We start from the raw sequence: 14426 nt of genomic DNA, 5'->3' as shown, positions 1-14426 counted from the left end.
TTATAATTTTGGATGTTGTATTATTGATCGCAATTATCAAAATTGGAGATGTGACGTTCTTTTGGAAAGCAAATAATATAAGTACAACAAATGTGGAAAAAGATTGTGTTGGTGTTATCTCTACATTTTAACTTACATGTAACATATAAGTCAGGTCATCAGTTTGTATTGCCGGTATTTAGCATAGTTATAAATGAATGATAGCTTATTCATAAATTTCCCATATGATATTTTAGATAATTTAAATATTTTATATAAACCAAAGAAACAACTGTGGGCATAAAACATAAACATGGGAAAAACACTGCATAAAGGTCTTAATAGTACACATTTCACAGTAATGAACCATTTGCATTATATTAGTATCCAGTATTATGTAACAGAACCCAAACTTTGTAAAGTGTTGAGTATGTTAAAATATTATGCGATTTATGAGCTATAAACCTTTTATATAACGTTTAAATATTTATTTCGTATGTTTGTACGATATAATGAATTGTACAATGTATTATATGACTGTAATAAAGCAGCTTGTTCGTGGTAATTTATCTAATATAATCTATTTGGACTATGACGTACATGTACTAAAGGAAAAGGTAAGTATTGAGCTTATATTTCTATTTGAACTGATTAAGCTCTGAATCTCATGAATATAATGAATATGTGTTAATAAGGTATTATTAACCTGTATAGCCTTCAAAAGCAGCTCATTGTTATCCATTTTAGTTAGAATTGGAAATTAAAACAAAAATAACTTGAACATACTCAAGACGGACAAATGTAAAGTTATAACTTCAGAGGCACTGTGAGCATGATTTCAGTCTGACAGGAAGTGTTTTCCAATAAAAAAATTCAAAAGAGACGAACTTTCGGGCTTGCTTGCTAAAAAAAAATACATAATTCGATTTTATTAAAACCAAAGCGATTTGTTTGAAGAAAACTAGTGTATCAGTTAAGATTATCATTATACAAAAATGGCTAATGAATCACGTTTATTGTTCCATTAAAACAGTATACTTCAATGAGTGGCAATCGGTTTCACAGATATACATCAAACCCTTTTTAATCATATTTGTATCTTTATTTTAGAAACCAGTGTGTAAACGTGTTAAAGATTGCTTGATCAGTTGTAATGATGAAAGCAAAACGCAAGGTTTGAAATAAATATTGATTCTGATATAACGTCATTTGTTATGGTTTCAAATAGTGTCTCAACCCACAATAATAATAATTTGTTTGTGCCTTAGCACTTAAATGTATTTTATATGATTTATACCCATGACATTTTACAAAAACTGACTTATCATATAAATTATTAAAAGCAGCTAAATGTTCCCTTCCAAAACAATCATATTAACACTGATGGTTTGAAATATTTATATCTTATTATGGCGTATTAATACTAACTACCTTAAAGAGTTTTTTATATTGAAAATGTAGATATAAAAATATCGTATTATCCGCTTTTAAACACGTCTGCGTTTTCCTATTTTCGGTGGGTAATTCCCTTTCGGTGAGTTATTAGCCAAATCAAAAAAACAAAAACAAACAAACAAAAAAACAAACAAACAAACAAGCAAAAACAACAACAAACAAAAACAAAAAACAAACTAAAACTTAAATTCATTTTCTTGATCATCCTGTTTGAATAACGATAAAGGTAAACATGAACATTAAATCGAGTTAATAAACTTTTTCTTTTGAATGAAAAAGTGGTTATACATAATTTTTTTTACTAAAATGGCTGTCAATAATCACTACACAATATCAAAATGATTGTCATCTTCTCATTATTCCTCATACTTTATAAAAAATAATTCCAAATCATCTTCAAAATTTAGAAAAGAAGATATTTTCAAAATACTGGAATTTTTGATCGACAACATATTTGTCCAGTATGGTGGACGCGTTTTTCAGTAAACGATTGACATTCCAATAAGAATCAAAATTGTGCTCCTCTACTTTATAACCTACTCTTTTACTCTAATGAGGTCGAATGTATAGCTGATTTGATCCGAAAGAAAGAACAACATTAAGGTTGGTCCTTTCATTTCAGTCTCCACTATATAGATAACGTATCGTTAAACACTTTTAGTAAGGATTTAATACATCGCATCTACCCCAAAGACCTACGCTTAGAAATGTTTGGTAAAGGAACACTGTTGACCAAACATTACGACAAACGTGATCACTTTTCATTCTGTATTATTATTCCTTTCACATGTGGCAACATCCCGACTGAAACTGCTTGTATAGTCTTTATGTCACAACTCATATGTTGTGCCAGAGCTTTCTGTAACTACGCAAATTTCTTTTGTATCGCGCTAGAGTTCTTACAATTAGGCTTCTGTAACAGGGTTAAGTGGCTACAAGATTGAATGCATTACTACAGAAGTTTTATGGTCGTCATTATGAACTCGTTGATCGTTACGGTGTATCCATCTGCACCATGTAAACTGATTTGCTCAACGCGTCATAGTTTTTCTATACTTTTCCGCCTACCCCGCATTTGATATTTTATGAGCAACTCGGTAGGTTTTTATAGGAAAAAAACAACAGAACGCTTAACCTATCGGTGCACCTGGTCAAAGCTCTCAGTTTTTATTGGAGTCCCAATCGCTCATGTACTTTTGTTACCTGGTATGTATAATTGTTGTTTATGTTCTTTGTTGATTGTCTGGTCCTTGGCCTTAGATTACGTTCTGTTGAGTTTTGTTAGAATCTTGGTTCCTTTGATTACTATCTTACTTTTAAACAGGTATCTAAATAACTTGTTTATTTTTTTAACAGAGCAAATCAGTTCCTACTTGGATTGTTTTCATTTTATCTATAAAAATACTAGAATGTTGTGAAAATCAAACCAATATTTGCCAACATTTTCCAACACCAGAAACTTGTCAAAATACAGTATGCACTTGTGGTCAAATTGGACTAGATTATGGTAACAAAGAAATAACTTGCATAGGAGTCCTGAATGAGAAACCATTGGACCAGTTCATTTGTGTTCGTCATGTGTAAGTGAAAAAACCTTTTTTTGTTATTTTTAAGTATCGAACCATCTTCCTGTTTTTTTAATTAATATCTCTAAAAGAAAGCATTATTGAAATAGTACATATCATTCAACGTTGTGATGGGAGTGAGGTGGGGTCATTGACATAACAAAGTCAAAGATAGCAAATTTAATAAAAACAAATACACACTGCACGAACTCAATTAAAGTGAATATACGTATAGCTACTTGAGTACATGCATAAACAAAATAAAGCTAAAACATAACAAAATAAACAGACAAAAAAAAAAAGGTAAATCATCATATTAAAAATGAAGAATTATTTCCTTGGAAGTGTCTTAAAGGAGTGCCAATGTGTTTCACCTTTGCTAAATGAAAGACTTTAAGCTAATGTATGCTTAAAATATCACCATTTCGTCAACATCTGTAGCCACTTAAAATAATAAATAAATATTAAATATATAAAATTAATGCTATCTATAATATCTGGAAAAACATTCAGTGTTGTACTGAACTTGAATATTGTGTTACTTTTCCTTAGACATTCACACTTGTAGTCTAAGAAATTAGACATATAAAAACTGATGAATAAATACTTCTTAACGAAATAACTAATTATACAAAGCAAATAAACAAATATACCAATAATAAAGTGTGTATTATGAAGTCCAATAAAACTCCGTTGATAATAAACTTTAGTAAGGTCAGCCATCACACAAATGTACAATACATTTTTTCCGTCTTCAGCTTTATTCAGAACAATACTATTTCAACAATAAGACGAGGAACATTTGTTAACTGTGATTCAATAAGATTGTAAGTATGAAACTTTTTGTTAGACATAAAACCTTCTATACTTAATAATAAATTGAAAGGCCAAACTGGTTGCGAAATAAAAATAACTAGAAATATCAAGTGTCAAGTATCTATCCAATAAGTATAACAACAAAATAACCGATCACTTACCCGATTTATACTCATGTTCAAAAACAAAATCTGGCAAAATAGATATCACACCACCTGCGCAGTTGGCAAATGATGCTCAAATGATGACTCGCTGGTTGAAACGAGTATTGCGCATTCTTGACCATTACAAAACAAATCTAAATCTTCCATTTACACATTGCGATCGTTCTAAGCACAACAAACCCGAGTGGAGCGAACGTAGATCGAGGTCATAATGAGTTCGATTGAATTGCTTTGTATTGTTTGTATTTTGGAGAGAATACATGCATTAAAAGGTTATATCGTGTACATTATTTTTGATTTTTTTTCAAGACTTAAGCTATCAAATGGCTATGTCTAATAAGGTCTTGACGTGTCATGTAGCTATCGGTTTGTCTAATCATCCTAGACAAGTACTTAATTTCTGTCTTTGCTTCTGAAATTCCGCTATACCCGAATTCTCCAGCACACATGCTTCAAGTGGCACCGGTGTAATCTATTAAGCGAAGGGACATCTGATAGAAAACCCAACAGAAGAATAGTTTTTTTTAGATTAAGTAATAATGTGTTAGATAAGTTTCCTATCTTTTCAGTTTTGGGACGAACTTAGCCGTGGAGGGGGTTAGTGTTACATGTTAAGGGTAAGACTTTTAGGCTTGACGTAAAGGTTCGGTAACCTATGGTTCTACTCAAGCACTTTCTTTTTGTTTTTGTTTCTTTATAGCTTGAGTTGAACATTAATGTGAATGCGGTAGACACTCACAATTAACTCATTATGTATATTTGTGCACGCCATTGTTTACAATTATGTATTCTGGGAAAGTTCGTACAAACAAGTTTGTCCTCACTGTTTTCCCCCGCAGTCAAGTATTCTCTTTAATTTGTCCTTTCCATTATAGTCTAGTTTCTCACCCGTCATTTTGTGTGTAAGGGATATATTATTAACCCAGAATAAGTTCCGTTCAACCCATTTCCTTTTATTGTATCGTGTATCCGTTACAAGGGCTAAATACCTGAATAACCCTTTTTAAGTGGCCAGAACCCTCCAGCACAGTCTTTCTCAACCAACGACCAGGTTGAATTATGTTCCTGTGTACGTCTCCCAATTATACATATATACGATCGTAGTTTACGACCTGTTGACCTGATCCAGTTCCCACGTCAATAATAATCCCAGTCCGCGAGAGTAGTCATGTTTACTTTTAATAAACAAACCAATCTTGAGGGTCCCTGATTATTCTCAAACGCTCTGGTGGGATGTCATAACAAATAATTGCTATTGTTAGTTATATTTATGCTGTTTGTTTATAGGCATAATAAGCAATATAGTAATGTTCTTTATGTAACATGATAGTTGGAATCAGTGCCATACCGTTCAGCTACTTTTGAGTATATTGCCACGCTACCAGTGCATTTATAGTATAAAGGCAATTTTCTACAGTGATAAAGACCACAGCCCTAACATATTTACACACTGACCTAAATACTCCCCTTCCCGAAACAAAAAAAAAAAACAATACAGAACTCGTTGACTTGAGTTTTGATTGATACTGTTGGCATTACTTGCATACATGAAAGTCATGCTTACATGTTTTCTTAATAGGTATTTCCACTAATTTGACCCACAAACGGACGTATCGATAGGGTCATCTGTTTGTTATATGTAATGACTACAATTACAGTTGAAATAATCCTAAAACTAAGGTTCAACTCATTTCGTTTTTTTTTTTAATTATAGTCGAAATGAATGACTTTACACATTAGGCCTTTAATCATTGCAATGAAAATCGAGTTATACATTCAAACATACATTAGTTACGAAAAAATGCGAATAGCTATGATTATGAATGAGAAGAAACCTTTGACTGCCAATTGTCGCCCATTGATTTCTCAGCTGTGTTTACGTTTCTTATAGCTTATTCCAACATTTTTTTTATATTTTGTTATATAATCAGAATAAAAAAATAAACTTAATGTATTTTGAATTTTCAAAATGTAAATACTTATTTTTGGCAATTTTAAAGTACTGAATAATACTTGCTATATTGACCGCTAATGTATCATAACCATTGTCTATCACATACCTGAACACATGATATAGACATATCGTTCATACCTGTTGCTGTGCTATGTGTTTAAATTTAAAGATTTAAGCATGTAACAGACATTCCATTCTTATGGTATATTGCGCAATTTAAAAACATTAAAGCAATTGTGCTGTTTACTGGGGTATAGGGTAATTTATATATAGTAAATACGTATACATTGTACCTATATAGAATTGACCCGGCGAACATTGCTTTGATACTAAATTATTACACGAAGGAAGAATGTTGCCCGAGAAAAAATATATAGTGATTTAGTGCATGCATACCACCTTCAACTGCGATCAATATTTGTTATATTATACCGAAAATTGTTAAGTTTGTGATCGGATGAATTCTCAAGAATATGTTCGGATGATTTCTGAAATTCCGACTTAAGTCGTTACATTTCGGGGCGAAAAGTATATATGATCTGCACCTGCGTAGCGTAGGCACACATTTATTTTCAATACAATATATCAAGTCCCTTGATATTGTGTGAAGCGATTGCGTTGCCATTTAACGTATAATAAGTGACACAACAGGTTATGCAGTGGCATTGTATATTTTTAATATCATATGCATTTTACATGAAGTATAGCAGTTGCGGAGATTGAAGGGTGTTCGGAGTTTGAAAACTTCATTTTATTGGAAAAGCTTACTTTTTTATGCAAAAATGGAACTGCTATTTTTTTTCTCCGGTCCAACCTCTTTTGTTTAATCTCTTGACCCGCCAATGATGTCCCATATCTTTTCTGTCCCATTTATCTGCTTATCGAAAGTAGTGCATATACAATGAGATAAGATCTTGTGGTATATTGTTCATCTCAAATAAAGATATGACCTGTGAAATATATATGAATGATTTCAATCTCACAAAAGCATCGAAGTAACTTTCGATCGCTGCGCTATCTATTGAAGATAAGATTTGGTGTCTTATAATGTTTGTTATACTTTTAAGCGTCGGGTAATATCAAAGTATATTTTCAGATACCTGGATAATAATAAAATTAAAGAAATAGAGCCAGGCGCATTCAAAAATCTTCCAAATCTAGAGTTACTGTAAGTAATCCAATAGTCATTTCTGTCATATTTTTAAAGCTTTGAACAATGGTGTTGTATAATCATGGATAATTTGTACCTAGATCTTCCTCTTTATTCGTCTGAGCACTGTCGAAAAGAAGTTTTCCATGAAACGCATGCACAGCTTATCGGAATCGCAATATTTTAATGATTTAGAATTTAGTGTTGAATAAAACAACAATAATGAATATGGCGAAACGCAATCCAGATGCCACTACCTGTCGACCAAAATTCTGCGAGTCCAATAGCCAGCCCTGTAGACTGATATTCTTACCTTTTTTCATTTACTTAGTAAATTACAACAAACATAGTGTATTCAATATTGTTTTGATTTCAAAACTAGTGAATAACTAATCACCAAAGAATAAAGGGAATTTGAAATGAAGCGATCTCTAAAAGTCTTCAAAGCAATATTTTAATGATTCATATAAAAACCACATTCAATCAATAGGAAGACAATAGCACTTGCCACCAATGAAGTATAGTTAAAATTATACATGGGCTTTGTGTTAAAATATAATAAGATTCACCACTCATTCCCTAGTTGTAGCTGTCTACAAAAGCAAGCTGTTAGACAATTTGTTTTCAGACCAGTTCCTTTACGCATTGTCATATATAATATAGATAATTATGATCCCTTATGTGCATGGATACAGTACCTGTATGGGATAAACTTCCTGTTTTATGGGGTATGGGGCAATGGGCATGGGGAATGGGGCAATAGCGAATGGGAAATGGAAAAATGGGGAATGAGGGATGGTTAATGGGACAATAAGGAATGGTCATTTGGAATGGGGTATATAAATAGGACAATTGGGTACCTTTCATTTTCCTTTACAGCAATTTTACAAAGTCGCCGTTCATCATTCATTGACACTTTTCATATTCCGGTAGTACATTTGTACAATATTTAATATTTGGTTATTATAGATTGAAAATGTTCGCGCTCATATGATTTCTAAGCATATGTCATTTTTTTTTAAATTTGAACTGAACTAATTTTGTGTCGGAGAAACTCGAATGATTTTTTATAAACATACTGAGCAAAACAACAAGATCATTTATCACATTAAAAGCTAATTCCATTTCAATTGGCAAAAATATGTCATTCGAGGCAACCTCGATAAGGATAATAATATGCCATTTATGATATTTGAAACAATCATTTTGGACCATTTTTTTTTTTTAAATTCCCACCCTTACAGTCTGCAGAAATATGTCATTTTTGGGAAATTGGACTGAAATCAATGTGTCATAGCTACCCATATGATGCCTATTTTGACATTTTAAACAACAAGGTAATTTCAAGTGTTTGCACTATATGAAATATGAGTGATGCAACCACCAACTTGATATTAATATTGCCATTTTTAATATTTTAACAATACGTTTTACGTTGTAACATTGCAAATACTAATATACAACTATTTATAAAATTTCAAGTGTTCAAACTCATTAAAATGTGCCAAAAAATCTCATTTTTAAGAATTAAATCAGAAACTTATCCATCACAGCCATCAACATAATATTGATATAGACAAGTGTTCTCACACATACAGTTTTGAAACCATGTCATTTGTGAAGATTTCTTACTGAAATGTGAGTGTCGCAATTACCAATCGGATACTTATATTGCAATATTCAATATTTCTAACAATAATTCGGACCATTATAGAAAAAAAAATATGTTTGCACCCTTACAATCGTCAGAAATATGTCATTTTTGAGAAATTTTACTGAAAGTAATGTGTCACAGACACATACAGGATGCTTATTCTGGCGATGTAAATATTTTAAACAATGATACAAGACCATTTAGGAAAATGCAAGTGTTCGCACTCATTCAATTTGCAAACATATTTTTAATTGTCAAGATTTTTGTCTGAAATATATGTTTTACAGCAATCAACATATAACTTATTTATATTGATATTTTGTTACATTTTATACAATACTTTTAGACTGATAGGTTTATGTATATTTAAAGGTTTTGCACACCTACACTTCACACAATTATGTCATCTTGAAGATGTTTGAAAGATGAGTGTATCAAACACCAACCGGATACTAATATTGACATTGCTATTATTTTGAACAATAATTTTGGACCATTATTAAAATTAGAATTGTTTGCCACTTACAATCTGCAGAAATATGTAATGTTTGAGAAATTGGACTGAAATTCATGAAATTCAGCCACACATATGATGATTATTTTGACATTCTTCTTAATTTAAAACAATCGAAATTGTTGTATATATATATATATATATATATATATATATATACAACGTCTCAGAATGTGACGACTCTATTCGCTACACTGTTCCATTGGATCAAATTGATACAGGAAAGATAACGTAATCTTATAGAAGGGTCTGAAAATTTGCGAAGAAATTTTTGGTCGTTCCCTCCGCGGGACTCGAACTCGTACCGCTGTGACATCTATGGCAACACCGCCTGCACTAAGTCCAGCGCCCTAGACCACTCGGCCAGCTAGGCTATATAAAACATATAGCTTTCGCTGGCCGGGTCATTCCTCCTCGTAGGATTAATCTAGGGCTGTAACTTAGTACACGATGAATGGTAGTACGGGACAGTTCATCTAGGTGTTATTATGTAGGATAGAGGATCAAATTAATGATGCATGTCACAACAAATCAATATTATACAACGTCTCAGAATGTGACACCTCTATCCGCTACACTGCTCCATCGGATCAAATTGATACAGGGAAGATAACGTAAACTTATAGAAGGGTCTGAAATTCCCATCGATGTTAGAACTGTCAAATTTGCGAAGCAAATTTTTGGTCGTTCCCTCCGCGGGACTCGAACTCGTACCGCTGTGACATCTATGGCAACACCGCCTGCACTAAGTCCAGCGCCCTAGACCACTCGGCCAGCTAGGCTATATAAAAAAAAATATAGCTTTCGCTGGCCGGGTCATTCCTCCCCGTAGGATTTATCTAGGGCTGTAACTTAGTACACGATGTATGGTAGTACGGGACAGTTCTTCTAGGTGTTATTATGTAGGATATATATATATATATATTTGGAAATTTGTTTCCCGATTTTAAATTTGAAATCAAACAAGAATATCCATTTTTAAGAATCATTTTAGAAATTAAATTCATTCACTATTTATACTTATACATATATCCATAGTTTAAAGAATATTTTGCATGATTATTTCTCGTGTAGATTGGGGTGTTGATATTACATGTAAAGAATGCAATATCCCTTGATTTTGGTAATTATCGAACTTGGAGGCGAGATTCTAAAATCGATATTGATTGCACGAAAACTGTTTGCATCCTAATGCATTATGCGTGTTTAAAAAGAAAAAAAGAAAACATTTACTTTGCTTTTTCCTTTCGAATTGGAGAATAGGCATTGGACAACAGGATATAATTCGATGCAATGTGGGGAGTGGAGCAATGGGGAAAAGGGTTATGAGGAATAGGATATATGGCAATTGGGATGGGGAATGGGCCATGGGAAATAAAGCATGGGGCTATGGGATAAAGGATGTGGGGCAATGGGAGATGGGGAATAGGGCATTGGGGTATGGGGCAAGTAGGAACTTTATCCCATACATGGACTGTAATTCTTGTCACATTTTACAATCTTTCCATTACAAGGTTTCGAAATGTCCTTCGCGTGGCAACGAAAACCTGTTACATACAGCTAACTTTTCTAACAGTTTCTTTTTAACATGATGACATTGTTATCCTTTCGTCCACTGAAATTTGTAAAATACATTTTTGCAAAACTGTATTAACATAACCAAGAAGAGGACTAACCTGGGTAAACTTATTTTTTTTGTGGGTAAAATTACAGACTAGGTACTGTGAGCAAGTTCACTAAGGGAAGACCCTCGATTCTAATGGAATTTAATGTCAAGCCCTAAAGCTTGATTATACCGATTTTCAGTATCAAACAATGACTATTTACTTGTATTCACATCTACATGATAAAAAAAACCTTGATTAATTTAGGATGGGTTGCGCATATATGATATGTGGACAACATAGCAATAGAGAATAGAGACAAAGAAGGTCATTCCTATACATTTGAAACACAAAACAGTTTAGTCGGAATCTGATAATATCTTTAAAGAAGGTAAAATATCGTGCTAATATTTGTCAATGCAACTTGTTTATTTTAATGTTCACAATCAACAGAATTCATTGACTGAATCATTGAACGAATCTTTATCCCCCATTGATCATGATGGTTAAATGTGGTAAGAAAAAAACGTTTAGTATTGGAAAATATTATTATTAAATCATTATACAAAACAAGACAATGGTGTGGTTAAAGGGCAGATTCTTAGAATGAATTATAAATTTACAGATAAGACGAATCCTGCAGACAGAAATGAAACTTTTATCGATATTTATAGGGGATTATTTGTTAAAACATCCAAGATTGCTTAACATCGTTTCGCAGATTTGTCCGTTATAACATTATATGGATGTTTTCAGGTCATAATAGCGTTATATTTCCTGCATCAATTAACACGTCTTAGTAACGAGTATTACTCAAACTTCCAATTCAATAATGTGTTTGTCTTTTTGTGAAGCTGGTTACAATCAAACCATTTGACAGTTATTAGGAGTGGAACCTTCCAGGATGCTCCGAAGCTTCACTATTTGTAAGTTTATATACATTGTTCTGTTCACTTTGATTTTGAACTCGGCTAAAATAAATCAAATTTCTGTTCTCCGAATGCCTTCACTCATTTGTCTTTGCAAATAATAAGATTGTTTTGGAATTAATTGTTCCCCAATTTTCAAGATCATAACCTACTAGGTTTTATCGAACAATCAGAATCTGGTAAGGACGGACATTTGACAGGTAATTGTCATATTGACATTTTCGTTTGCATCTTGTATTGAATTTACATTTTTCATCATATTTATGCTTCTATAATTAGTTTGATTGTCAAAAGATGAAAACATGACACACACGTTTACTTCCAGCCGGCTCGATTCAAATCAAAAAAAGGTAATAGAGACTGGGGCGTTCAAATATCTGCCATCCACTATATATATGTAAGTTAGTAAATTGTTACAATGAAGTTTTGATTTTATAGATCACGTGTCATCGAGCACTCTTTATATGATCGGAATTTGTGTAGGGCTATAAAGACTTCCTTTGGTTATTTGCTATAGTTAAAGCGAAGTAATACTTTAAAGGTTTAAAAAGAGCAACAACACAATTACGGAACAAAATATATCTGACAAAATAGATATTGCACTACTTGAGCAGCTAGTACCACAATACTCTTGGTACAGGCATTTCAAACGAAATTGTGGGTTAAATCTAAATTTTACAGCGCACCAGAACTCCCTTTTCCATTGCGGGATGAGTATTCCGCAGGTGATTGAAAAGCATTTGTATGATTAAGTGTCATAATCGGTAAATCAGTGTTTATATCAATACAACAAAAATATATAAAGCAATCATTACTCATTGTTTTAGAAGAAAATGAATGTTTTTCTTTATCAATGAAATGATAGCATTGGAACCTGGTAATAAAATCTTTCAGACATATTCCCTCATATCCTTGATTCAAGAGGATCTTCGTTGAATTCAAGGAAATCATAGTAGTTAGTACTTGCTAAACTGTAGCGAATCAATTGTTAAATATAAACACCATATGCAGGACATGAAGGTATATTGCTGCACAGGTAAGGAACATTCATAATTCTAAAACTAATAATGTCTTTTTATCTTAAATATCAGTACTGAGATGACCACTGTTGTCGAATTGTGGTGATATATGTGTAAACAAATGTTGAACAAACTGTGCCTGTAAACTCATAGTTTTTTTATATAAATTTTTGTCAAAGAGTTTTCAAGGGAACTAATGTTCTAGGGGAAATAAAGAGAATGTACACAGACAGAACACACAACAAAGTAAAAAAAAAAACAACCATAATAATACATACAAAGTGACAAGAGTAAATGATAAACCCGGACTCCAATAAAACAGGGATCATGGACCAGGTTCCTTGGTTAGGTAAGTGTCCTCTGGCTTTCTAGAAACACCCTCCGGGTTGCCTATGAAAAGTTAATTCCATATAAGATATACGAGTAAAGGAAAACCATGACACGTTAAACAAATCAGTTTTCATAGTGCAGAAGGATACGACGTAAAGATCCACGAGTTTATGGTGACGTCCATAAAACTTCTCTAGTGATGGTACAAAATGCCTGCGTATTTGGCAAATTCTGACATTACGTATGTGAGATGAAAATTTAATAAGAAACTGCTGAAAAGATGTTGCCACAGAAGAAAGGAAAATTTACAGTACGGTATGAGAAGTCATCGCATTTGTCAGATAGTTTGGTCTAAAGTTTATCCTTTCCCATCGATCTCTTAGTGTTGTTCAAAATTTGAGACTGATTGCATAGTGTTTATAGTATCCTTTTTCTCCTGTTCTTTGTGGGTAGATGCGGTGTATTAAATCCCCGAAACTAGGATTGTTTGCCTTTAACTCGTCGTATGGATAGCAGAAACTGAGATAAACGGACTAACTAAACGACGTTTCTTTCTTTTTTTTTTTTTGGATCAGATCAGCTAAAACGTCAGCCTGTTATGAGTGTAGGCATAGCTCAGCAAGTATAGAAGCACAATTTATTCGCGTTTGAATGCCGACCGTTTGTTGAAAAAGGTTTCTTCAACACTGGACAAATATGTTGTAGATACAAAAATTCAGAATTCTTGAAAATATTTTTTTTCCGGTTTGTCTGGAAGATAATATTGAATAGTTTAACGACGTATGAGTTTGTATGGATTGTAGTCGAGTTAAGGAATCCAATACATAGGCGTTAGATCACAATCATCGTCTATGGTAGAGACCAAAGTAGGATAGCTCTGATTTATGATTTTACGCTATCTCTTCTTTGGAGAGTGTAGTGGCCATATAAGTCTTTTTACTGCTGTTATTTTCTGATAACAAACATTGGATGTAATATGTTTTGCTTATAAAAACAATATTGTTCTGGGCTTTATCTGCTCTGGTCTTTGAAAACTAATGTAACTGTGACACTCATTGACCTACTTTCAAACATTTCAAAATTAAATACCTCACTGCCTTTACCCACTCTGATAGAGAACTAATGCCGCCTTGTTCTCGTTTTAACCATTTTCTTCCGTAGTCGTCCACGGCATCCACGAGAACTTTAAAGTTATAATTCCAATTTATAGAGCGCGGTTTGAAGACATTAAATTTTGGTACGCATTATATCGTTATCATGAACTCGTGGATTGTTATGGTGTATCCATCAGCA

At 32.8% G+C, this 14426-nt stretch overlaps 1 long non-coding RNA gene across 1 annotated transcript; it reads left to right on the top strand.

Moving 5' to 3' along the window:
- Window positions 1–516: 516 nt before the first annotated feature.
- On the top strand, window positions 517–11740 carry LOC148599409 (uncharacterized). Its single transcript, XR_015918056.1, has 6 exons — window positions 517–596; window positions 1090–1153; window positions 3758–3826; window positions 7030–7101; window positions 11123–11246; window positions 11612–11740. It is a non-coding gene; the product is annotated as an uncharacterized LOC148599409 (long non-coding RNA).
- The last annotated feature ends 2686 nt before the right edge of the window (window positions 11741–14426 follow it).

The sequence above is a fragment of the Perna viridis genome, chromosome 13, assembly GCF_037379345.1.
Source record: "Perna viridis isolate PV_CMFRI_1.1 ecotype Kerala chromosome 13, ASM3737934v1, whole genome shotgun sequence".
In the NCBI taxonomy this organism is placed as follows: Eukaryota; Metazoa; Mollusca; class Bivalvia; order Mytilida; family Mytilidae; genus Perna; species Perna viridis.
Note: the sequence above shows the minus strand (reverse complement) of the source record. Positions and strands in the feature narration are given on the sequence as shown.